This window comes from Cryptomeria japonica, unplaced genomic scaffold, assembly GCF_030272615.1.
Source record: "Cryptomeria japonica unplaced genomic scaffold, Sugi_1.0 HiC_scaffold_58, whole genome shotgun sequence".
Taxonomy (NCBI): Eukaryota; Viridiplantae; Streptophyta; class Pinopsida; order Cupressales; family Cupressaceae; genus Cryptomeria; species Cryptomeria japonica.
Genome location: NW_026728880.1, coordinates 42,501 through 53,863, shown reverse-complemented (window position 1 = coordinate 53,863; position 11,363 = coordinate 42,501). Strand labels below are relative to the sequence as shown.

The following is an 11,363-nucleotide window of genomic DNA, read 5'->3' as shown; positions in this document are numbered from 1 at the left end:
TCTCGGAACACATTTTTGTTCTCGTGGACCCATCATGGGTCTTGGAACGCATTTGTGGTCCTTGGGTCCCATTTTGCATCCCGAAACTTGTGTTTTGGTGCTTGATCCCTATTTTGGGTGCCCACCTTGCACCAAGTGCGCACCCGGGGCAAACCGAGCGCCTTGGTGCACCGGGGCAAGATCGAGCGTGCACCCGAGGCGCCCCGAACATGCACCAAGGTGCACTCGGCCCACATGTGAGCGCAGGTCGTTGCGCCCGAGGTGGTGTGTGGGCACCGCGTTGCAGACGGGACACTGCACGCACACGACGCCCCCTCCAGGTGCACGCACGTAGGCCGGGCCGGGTGCACACCCGACGCCCTAGCAAGGTGCGCGCACCCGGGCAGGGCTCACACTTGGCGAACGGGGCGCACTTCGCGAGGGAGGGTGTGCACCTCGACGGGGGTGGGTGGCCGGGGTGGATTCGCACGTGGGTCGCGGTTTGCTAAGTACACACTGCGACAAGCTCATAACGGGTGCGATCATACCAGCATTAGTGCACCGGATCCCATCAGAACTCCGCAGTTAAGCGCGCTTGGGCCGGAGTAGTACTGGGATGGGTGACCTCCCGGGAAGTCCCGGTGTTGCACCCTTTTTTAGTTTTTCGCCGGGCGTCGCAATGCTATTTGAATAAACCTTTTGCCCGTTTGCGTTCTCGTCGGGGCCGGGCCGGGCCGGGGTGCGCTGCCCGCACTACCGCGCGCGCGGGGGCGACACCGAGCGCGCACCCGAGGCGCCCCGAGCACACAGGCCACGGTGCAACCCGGGCGTTGTGCGCGCACCCCGGTGCGCCCGAGGTGCTGCGCGCGCACCCAGGTGAAATCGGTGTGCACCTCGGCCAGTGCGCGCTCGGTCGAGTCGCGCACGTTGGCCAAGGTGCACGGTGATGTTTCTTACTCTAAGGTTCCGCACCAGACGCCCGGGACAGGTGAGCGAAGCTGGGCGGGGCCGGGTGCGCGGCCGGGGCAGGTGCACGCAGCTGGAGAGAGCTTTGGAGCACACTTCGGAGCGCACCAATGATGCGCTCCATTCAAAAGTTTCCTGAAAAGGCAAAAAAAGTTGAGATTATAGAATTTCCCACTTGAGAGATTGTAAAAAAAAAAAATTTAAAATGAAGGAAACGCGGGTGCCAAGGTGTGCGCAGCCCAGCCAAGGTGTGCGCACCAAGGCGCCCACCCTGGCGAAGGTGCACGCAAGGTGCGCACCCGAGGCAAACCGGACAATTAACCCAACTTTCGACTTCGCGCGCACCTTGGAGCGCACTTCGGAGCGCTCCTTGGTGCGCACCAATCTTGGGCACCTCGGAGTGCACCATGGCGCCCACCAAGGTGCGCACCCGGGGCAAACCGAGCTCCGACTTCGTGCGCACCTTGGAGCACACGAAAGGTGCGCACCATGGCGCCCACCAAGGTGCGCAGCCCAGCCAAGGCGTGCGCATCAAGGTGCGCACCCTGGCGAAGGTGCGCACCCGGGGCAAACCGAGCTCCGACTTCGTGCGCACCTTGGAGCGCACAAAAGGTGCGCAACCCAGCCAAGGTGTGCGCACCCCGGTCAAACCGAGCTCCGAATCGTGCGCACCAGAGGTGCACGCCATCGTGCGCACCTTGGAGCACACTTCGGAGCCCTCCTTGGTGCGCGCCGATGTTGCGCACCTCGGAGCGCACCCGGGGAAAACAATGCAATTAACCCGACTTTCGACTTCGTGGGCACCTCGGAGCGCTCTCGGGTTCGCACCTCGGAGCACACCGAGGTGCGCACCTTTGATGCGCTGCCTTCACCAATTTCCAGAAAAGGCAAGAAAACATTGAGAAGGTGTGCGCACCGAGGTGCCCACCCTGGCGAAGGTGCACGCGAGGTGCGCACCCGGGGCAAACCGGGCTCCGACTTCGTGCACGCCGCACCTTGGAGCACACTTCGGAGCGCTCCTTGGTGCGCACCAGGGCGCGCAACCCAGCCGAGGTGCCCACCCCGGCGAAGGTGCACGCGAGGTGCGCACCCGGGGCAAACCGGGCTCCGACTTCGTGCACGCCATGGTGCCCACCGCGGCGAAGGTGCACGCGAGGTGCGCACCCGGGGCAAACCGGGCTCCGACTTCGTGCACGCCGCACCTTGGAGCACACTTCGGAGCGCTCCTTGGTGCGCACCATGGTGCCCACCAGGGCGCGCAACCCCGCCGAAGGTGCACGCGAGGTGCGCACCCGGGGCAAACCGGGCTCCGACTTCGTGCACGCCGCACCTTGGAGCACACTTCGGAGCGCTCCTTGGTGCGCACCATGGTGCCCACCAGGGCGCGCAACCCCGCCGAAGGTGCACGCGAGGTGCGCACCCGGGGCAAACCGGGCTCCGACTTCGTGCACGCCATGGTGCGCACCGCGGCGAAGGTGCGCACCCGGGGCAAACCGGGCTCCGACTTCGTGCACGCCGCACCTTGGAGCACACTTCGGAGCGCTCCTTGGTGCGCACCAGGGCGCGCAACCCAGCCGAGGTGCCCACCCCGGCGAAGGTGCACGCGAGGTGCGTACCCGGGGCAAACCGGGCTCCGACTTCGTGCACGCCGCACCTTGGAGCACACTTCGGAGCGCTCCTTGGTGCGCACCATGGTGCCCACCAGGCCGCGCAACCCAGCCAAGGTGTGCGCACCAAGGTGCACGCGAGGTGCGCACCCGGGGCAAACCGGGGTCCGACTTCGTGCACGCCGCACCTTGGAGCACACATCGGGGCGCTCCCGGGTTCGCACCGGCGTTGCGCACCGTGGTGGGCACCTCGGAGCACACCAAGGTGGGCAGCGAGGTGCGCACCTTTGATGCGATGCCTTCACTAATTTCCATAAAAGGCAAAAAAAAAACGAGATTTTAAAATTTCCGTTTTGAAAGATAGTGAGAAAAAGGGAATGCTGGTGCCATCTTGAGCCCGCCCTGGTGCGCAGCCCAGCCAAGGTGTGCGCACCAAGGTGCCCACCCTGGCGAAGGTGCGCGCCCGGGCAATTAATCCAACTTCCAACTTCGCGCGCGCCAGGGTGGGAGCGCACCCAACAACCGGGCCTGGGAAGAGCCAATGCGAGAAACCCCACCAAACGCTCTGACAAAAAAAGAGGGGGCGCTCCAGTAACCCCGCTTCGGAGCGCACCCTGGGCAAACCCAGCCAAGGTGCCCACCCCGGCCAAGGTGCAGGCGAGGTGCGCACCCGGGGCAAACCGGGCTCCGACAACGTGCACGCCGCACCTTGGAGCACACTTCGTAGCGCTCCCGGGTGCGCACCTCAGAGCACACCAAGGTGGGCAGCGAGGTGCGCACCTTTGATGCGCTGCCTTCACTAATTTCCAGAAAAGGCAAAAAAAAAAGGAGATTTTAAAATTTCCGTTTTGAAAGATAGTGAAAAAAACGGAACGCGCGTGCCATCTTGAGCCCGCCCTGGTGCGCAGCCCAGGTAAGGTGCCCACCCTGGCAAAGGTGCGCACCCGGGCAATTAACCCTACTTCCGACTTCGTGCGCGCCAGGGTGGCAACCGGGCCTCGGAAGAGCCAATGCGAGAAACCCCACCAAACGCTCCGACAAAAAAAGAGGCGGCGCTCCAATAACCCCGCTTCGGAGCGCAGCCGGGGCAAACCCAGCCAAGGTGCCCACCCCGACGAAGGTGCACGCGAGGTGCGCACCCGGGGCAAACCGGGCTCCGACAACGTGCACGCAGCACCTTGGAGCACACTTCGAAGCACTCCCGGGTGCCCACCGGCGTTGCGCACCGTGGTGGGCAGCGAGGTGCGCACCTTTGATGCGCTGCCTTCACTAATTTCCAGAAAAAGGCAAAAAAAAATGAGATTTTAAAATTTCCGTTTTGAAAGATAGTGAAAAAAAAGGAACGCGGGTGCCATCTTGAGCCCGCCCTGGTGCGCAGCCCAGGCAAGGCATGCGCACCAAGGTGCCCACCCGAGGTGCACACCCGGGGCAAACCGGGCTCCGACTTCGTGCAGGCCGCACCTTGGAGCACACTTCGGAGCGCTCCTTGGTGCGCACCATGGTGCCCACCAGGGCGCGCAACCCAGCCAAGGTCTGCACACCAAGGTGCCCACCCCGGCGAAGGTGCACGCGAGGTGCGCACCCGGGGCAAACCGGGCTCCGACTTCGTGCACGCCATGGTGCCCACCGCGGCGAAGGTGCACGCGAGGTGCGCACCCGGGGCAAACCGGGCTCCGACTTCGTGCACGCCGCACCTTGGAGCACACTTCGGAGCGCTCCTTGGTGCGCACCATGGTGCCCACCAGGGCGCGCAACCCAGCCAAGGTGTGCGCACCAAGGTGCACGCGAGGTGCGCACCCGGGGCAAACCGGGGTCCGACTTCGTGCACGCCGCACCTTGGAGCACACATCGGAGCGCTCCCAGGTTCGCACCAGCGTTGCGCACCTTTGATGCGCTGCCTTCACTAATTTCAAGAAAAGGCAAAAAAAAACGAGATTTTAAAATTTCCGTTCTGAAAGATAGTGAAAAAAACGGAACGCGGGTGCCATCTTGAGCCCTTCCTGGTGCGCAGCCCAGGCAAGTTGTGCGCACCAAGGTGCCCACCCTGGCGGAGGTGCGCGCCCGGGGCAATCCGGGCTCCGACTTCGTGCACTGCATGGTGCCCACCAAGGCGCGCAACCCAGCCAAGGTGCCCACCGCAGCGAAGGTGCACGCGAGGTGCGCACCCGAGGTGCACACCCGGGGCAAACCGGGCTCCGACTTCGTGCACGCCGCACCTTGGAGCACACTTCAGAGCGCTCCTTGGTGCGCACCAGGGCGCGCAACCCAGCCGAGGTGCCCACCCCGGCGAAGGTGCACGCGAGGTGTGCACCCGGGGCAAACCGGGCTCCGACTTCGTGCACGCCATGGTGCCCACCGCGGCGAAGGTGCGCACCCGGGGCAAACCGGGCTCCGACTTCGTGCACGCCGCACCTTGGAGCACACTTCGGAGCGCTCCTTGGTGCGCACCATGGTGCCCACCAGGCCGCGCAACCCAGCCAAGGTGTGCGCACCAAGGTGCACGCGAGGTGCGCACCCGGGGCAAACCGGGGTCCGACTTCGTGCACGCCGCACCTTGGAGCACACATCGGGGCGCTCCCGGGTTCGCACCGGCGTTGCGCACCGTGGTGGGCACCTCGGAGCACACCAAGGTGGGCAGCGAGGTGCGCACCTTTGATGCGATGCCTTCACTAATTTCCATAAAAGGCAAAAAAAAAACGAGATTTTAAAATTTCCGTTTTGAAAGATAGTGAGAAAAAGGGAATGCTGGTGCCATCTTGAGCCCGCCCTGGTGCGCAGCCCAGCCAAGGTTTGCGCACCAAGGTGCCCACCCTGGCGAAGGTGCGCGCCCGGGCAATTAACCCAACTTCCAACTTCGCGCGCGCCAGGGTGGGAGCGCACCCAACAACCGGGCCTGGGAAGAGCCAATGCGAGAAACCCCACCAAACTCTCTGACAAAAAAAGAGGGGGCGCTCCAGTAACCCCGCTTCGGAGCGCACCCTGGGCAAACCCAGCCAAGGTGCCCACCCCGGCCAAGGTGCAGGCGAGGTGCGCACCCGGGGCAAACCGGGCTCCGACAACGTGCACGCCGCACCTTGGAGCACACTTCGTAGCGCTCCCGGGTGCGCACCTCAGAGCACACCAAGGTGGGCAGCGAGGTGCGCACCTTTGATGCGCTGCCTTCACTAATTTCCAGAAAAGGCAAAAAAAAAAGGAGATTTTAAAATTTCCGTTTTGAAAGATAGTGAAAAAAACGGAACGCGCGTGCCATCTTGAGCCCGCCCTGGTGCGCAGCCCAGGTAAGGTGCCACCCTGGCAAAGGTGCGCACCCGGGCAATTAACCCTACTTCCGACTTCGTGCGCGCCAGGGTGGCAACCGGGCCTCGGAAGAGCCAATGCGAGAAACCCCACCAAACGCTCCGACAAAAAAAGAGGCGGCGCTCCAATAACCCCGCTTCGGAGCGCAGCCGGGGCAAACCAAGCCAAGGTGCCCACCCCGACGAAGGTGCACGCGAGGTGCGCACCCGGGGCAAACCGGGCTCCGACAACGTGCACGCAGCACCTTGGAGCACACTTCGAAGCACTCCCGGGTGCCCACCGGCGTTGCGCACCGTGGTGGGCAGCGAGGTGCGCACCTTTGATGCGCTGCCTTCACTAATTTCCAGAAAAAGGCAAAAAAAAATGAGATTTTAAAATTTCCGTTTTGAAAGATAGTGAAAAAAAAGGAACGCGGGTGCCATCTTGAGCCCGCCCTGGTGCGCAGCCCAGGCAAGGCATGCGCACCAAGGTGCCCACCCGAGGTGCACACCCGGGGCAAACCGGGCTCCGACTTCGTGCAGGCCGCACCTTGGAGCACACTTCGGAGCGCTCCTTGGTGCGCACCATGGTGCCCACCAGGGCGCACCCGAGGCAAACCGGGCTCCGACTTCGTGCACGCCGCACCTTGGAGCACACATCGGAGCGCTCCCAGGTTCGCACCAGCGTTGCGCACCTTTGATGCGCTGCCTTCACTAATTTCCAGAAAAGGCAAAAAAAAACGATATTTTAAAATTTCCGTTCTGAAAGATAGTGAAAAAAACGGAACGCGGGTGCCATCTTGAGCCCTTCCTGATGCGCAGCCCAGGCAAGTTGTGCGCACCAAGGTGCCCACCCTGGCGGAGGTGCGCGCCCGGGGCAAACCGGGCTCCGACTTCGTGCACTGCATGGTGCCCACCAAGGCGCGCAACCCAGCCAAGGTGCCCACCGCAGCGAAGGTGCACGCGAGGTGCGCACCCGAGGTGCACACCCGGGGCAAACCGGGCTCCGACTTCGTGCACGCCGCACCTTGGAGCACACTTCAGAGCGCTCCTTGGTACGCACCAGGGCGCGCAACCCAGCCAAGGTGCTCACCCCGGCGAAGGTGCACGCGAGGTGCGCACCCGGGGCAAACCGGGCTCGGACTTCGTGCACGCCGCACCTTGGAGCACACATCGGAGCGCTCCCGGGTTCGCACCAGCATTGCGCACCTTTGATGCGCTGCCTTCACTAATTTCCAGAAAAGGCAAAAAAAAGAAAAAAATGAGATTTTAAAATTTCCGTTTTGAAAGATAGTGAAAAAAACGGAACGCGGGTGCCATCTTGAGCCCGCCCTGGTGTGCAGCCCAGGCAAGTTGTGCGCACCAAGGCACCCACCCTGGCCAAGGTGGGTCACGGGGTGGGTCCTAGGGTGGGTAACGGGGTGGGTACTAAGGTGCGTGCCAAGGTGGGTCATAGGGTGGGTGCCAAGGTGGGCACCAGGGTGGGTGTGCACCAACCCTAGCCAGGGTAGGTCACGGGGTGGTTGTCGGGGTGGGCGTCAAGGAGCCAAGGTGGGTGGCAAGTAGCCAAGTTGCGTGCCAAGGTGGGTGTCGGGGTGGGTGCCAAGGATCCAAGGTGGGTGCCAAGGAACCAAGGTGGGTGTCTGGGTGGGTGCCGAGGTGGGAGCCAGGGTGGGTCCCAAGGTGAGTGCAAAGGTGGGTGCCAGGGTCAAGGTGAGTGCCAATGTGGGTTCCAAGGTGCCAGGGTCAGGGTGAGTGCCAATGTGGGTTCAAAGGTGCTAAGTTGGGTGCGAGGTTGGGTGCGAGGGTGGGTGGGTGCCAAGGTGTGCTAGGTGGAAGCCCGGGTGGGTCGGCATCCCATGGGTGTCGAGTTGGGTGCCTGATGGGTGCTTCTTGTCAAGTTTTAGTCGTCGGGACTCATTTCGAGCCTTAGAGGTCGTTTCTTGTCCGGTTGCCCTGTCTTCGACCTGGGAACCCAATTTTGGTCCTCGGGTCCCATTTTTTTTTGTCTCGCATCCCACTTTTGGCCTGTGGCCTTTTCGGGGTCGATTCTCGTTTTGGGCATCAGAGCATGTTTCTTCTCCTAAAACCCAATATTTGTTTATTAAGTCTCGGAACACATTTTTGTTCTCGTGGACCCATCATGGGTCTTGGAACGCATTTGTGGTCCTTGGGTCCCATTTTGCATCCCGAAACTTGTGTTTTGGTGCTTGATCCCTATTTTGGGTGCCCACCTTGCACCAAGTGCGCACCCGGGGCAAACCGAGCGCCTTGGTGCACCGGGGCAAGATCGAGCGTGCACCCGAGGCGCCCCGAACATGCACCAAGGTGCACTCGGCCCACATGTGAGCGCAGGTCGTTGCGCCCGAGGTGGTGTGTGGGCACCGCGTTGCAGACGGGACACTGCACGCACACGACGCCCCCTACAGGTGCACGCACGTAGGCCGGGCCGGGTGCACACCCGACGCCCTAGCAAGGTGCGCGCACCCGGGCAGGGCTCACACTTGGCGAACGGGGCGCACTTCGCGAGGGAGGGTGTGCACCTCGACGGGGGTGGGTGGCCGGGGTGGATTCGCACGTGGGTCGCGGTTTGCTAAGTACACACTGCGACAAGCTCATAACGGGTGCGATCATACCAGCGTTAGTGCACCGGATCCCATCAGAACTCCGCAGTTAAGCGCGCTTGGGCCGGAGTAGTACTGGGATGGGTGACCTCCCGGGAAGTCCCGGTGTTGCACCCTTTTTTAGTTTTTCGCCGGGCATCGCAATGCTATTTGAATAAACCTTTTGCCCGTTTGCGTTCTCGTCGGGGCCGGGCCGGGCCGGGGTGCGCTGCCCGCACTACCGCGCGCGCGGGGGCGACACCGAGCGCGCACCCGAGGCGCCCCGAGCACACAGGCCACGGTGCAACCCGGGCGTTGTGCGCGCACCCCGGTGCGCCCGAGGTGCTGCGCGCGCACCCAGGTGAAATCGGTGTGCACCTCGGCCAGTGCGCGCTCGGTCGAGTCGTGCACGTTGGCCAAGGTGCACGGTGATGTTTCTTACTCTAAGGTTCCGCACCAGACGCCCGGGACAGGTGAGCGAAGCTGGGCGGGGCCGGGTGCGCGGCCGGGGCAGGTGCACGCAGCTGGAGAGAGCTTTGGAGCACACTTCGGAGCGCACCAATGATGCGCTCCATTCAAAAGTTTCCTGAAAAGGCAAAAAAAGTTGAGATTATAGAATTTCCCACTTGAGAGATTGTAAAAAAAAAAAATTTAAAATGAAGGAAACGCGGGTGCCAAGGTGTGCGCAGCCCAGCCAAGGTGTGCGCACCAAGGCGCCCACCCTGGCGAAGGTGCACGCAAGGTGCGCACCCGAGGCAAACCGGACAATTAACCCAACTTTCGACTTCGCGCGCACCTTGGAGCGCACTTCGGAGCGCTCCTTGGTGCGCACCAATCTTGGGCACCTCGGAGTGCACCATGGCGCCCACCAAGGTGCGCACCCGGGGCAAACCGAGCTCCGACTTCGTGCGCACCTTGGAGCGCACGAAAGGTGCGCACCATGGCGCCCACCAAGGTGCGCAGCCCAGCCAAGGCGTGCGCATCAAGGTGCGCACCCTGGCGAAGGTGCGCACCCGGGGCAAACCGAGCTCCGACTTCGTGCGCACCTTGGAGCGCACAAAAGGTGCGCAACCCAGCCAAGGTGTGCGCACCCCGGTCAAACCGAGCTCCGAATCGTGCGCACCAGAGGTGCACGCCATCGTGCGCACCTTGGAGCACACTTCGGAGCCCTCCTTGGTGCGCGCCGATGTTGCGCACCTCGGAGCGCACCCGGGGAAAACAATGCAATTAACCCGACTTTCGACTTCGTGGGCACCTCGGAGCGCTCTCGGGTTCGCACCTCGGAGCACACCGAGGTGCGCACCTTTGATGCGCTGCCTTCACCAATTTCCAGAAAAGGCAAGAAAACATTGAGAAGGTGTGCGCACCGAGGTGCCCACCCTGGCGAAGGTGCACGCGAGGTGCGCACCCGGGGCAAACCGGGCTCCGACTTCGTGCACGCCGCACCTTGGAGCACACTTCGGAGCGCTCCTTGGTGCGCACCAGGGCGCGCAACCCAGCCGAGGTGCCCACCCCGGCGAAGGTGCACGCGAGGTGCGCACCCGGGGCAAACCGGGCTCCGACTTCGTGCACGCCATGGTGCCCACCGCGGCGAAGGTGCACGCGAGGTGCGCACCCGGGGCAAACCGGGCTCCGACTTCGTGCACGCCGCACCTTGGAGCACACTTCGGAGCGCTCCTTGGTGCGCACCATGGTGCCCACCAGGGCGCGCAACCCCGCCGAAGGTGCACGCGAGGTGCGCACCCGGGGCAAACCGGGCTCCGACTTCGTGCACGCCGCACCTTGGAGCACACTTCGGAGCGCTCCTTGGTGCGCACCATGGTGCCCACCAGGGCGCGCAACCCCGCCGAAGGTGCACGCGAGGTGCGCACCCGGGGCAAACCGGGCTCCGACTTCGTGCACGCCGCACCTTGGAGCACACTTCGGAGCGCTCCTTGGTGCGCACCAGGGCGCGCAACCCAGCCGAGGTGCCCACCCCGGCGAAGGTGCGTACCCGGGGCAAACCGGGCTCCGACTTCGTGCACGCCGCACCTTGGAGCACACTTCGGAGCGCTCCTTGGTGCGCACCATGGTGCCCACCAGGCCGCGCAACCCAGCCAAGGTGTGCGCACCAAGGTGCACGCGAGGTGCGCACCCGGGGCAAACCGGGGTCCGACTTCGTGCACGCCGCACCTTGGAGCACACATCGGGGCGCTCCCGGGTTCGCACCGGCGTTGCGCACCGTGGTGGGCACCTCGGAGCACACCAAGGTGGGCAGCGAGGTGCGCACCTTTGATGCGATGCCTTCACTAATTTCCATAAAAGGCAAAAAAAAAACGAGATTTTAAAATTTCCGTTTTGAAAGATAGTGAGAAAAAGGGAATGCTGGTGCCATCTTGAGCCCGCCCTGGTGCGCAGCCCAGCCAAGGTGTGCGCACCAAGGTGCCCACCCTGGCGAAGGTGCGCGCCCGGGCAATTAACCCAACTTCCAACTTCGCGCGCGCCAGGGTGGGAGCGCACCCAACAACCGGGCCTGGGAAGAGCCAATGCGAGAAACCCCACCAAACGCTCTGACAAAAAAAGAGGGGGCGCTCCAGTAACCCCGCTTCGGAGCGCACCCTGGGCAAACCCAGCCAAGGTGCCCACCCCGGCCAAGGTGCAGGCGAGGTGCGCACCCGGGGCAAACCGGGCTCCGACAACGTGCACGCCGCACCTTGGAGCACACTTCGTAGCGCTCCCGGGTGCGCACCTCAGAGCACACCAAGGTGGGCAGCGAGGTGCGCACCTTTGATGCGCTGCCTTCACTAATTTCCAGAAAAGGCAAAAAAAAAAGGAGATTTTAAAATTTCCGTTTTGAAAGATAGTGAAAAAAACGGAACGCGCGTGCCATCTTGAGCCCGCCCTGGTGCGCAGCCCAGGTAAGGTGCCCACCCTGGCAAAGGTGCGCACCCGGG

General features: G+C 63.2%; 2 non-coding genes across 2 annotated transcripts; both read left to right on the top strand.

Moving 5' to 3' along the window:
• Positions 1-513: 513 nt before the first annotated feature.
• On the top strand, positions 514-632 carry LOC131863260 (5S ribosomal RNA). The gene has a single exon (XR_009362192.1). It is a non-coding gene; the product is annotated as a 5S ribosomal RNA (ribosomal RNA).
• A 7,817-nt stretch (positions 633-8,449) lies between these two features.
• On the top strand, positions 8,450-8,568 carry LOC131863255 (5S ribosomal RNA). Its single transcript, XR_009362187.1, has one exon. It is a non-coding gene; the product is annotated as a 5S ribosomal RNA (ribosomal RNA).
• The last annotated feature ends 2,795 nt before the right edge of the window (positions 8,569-11,363 follow it).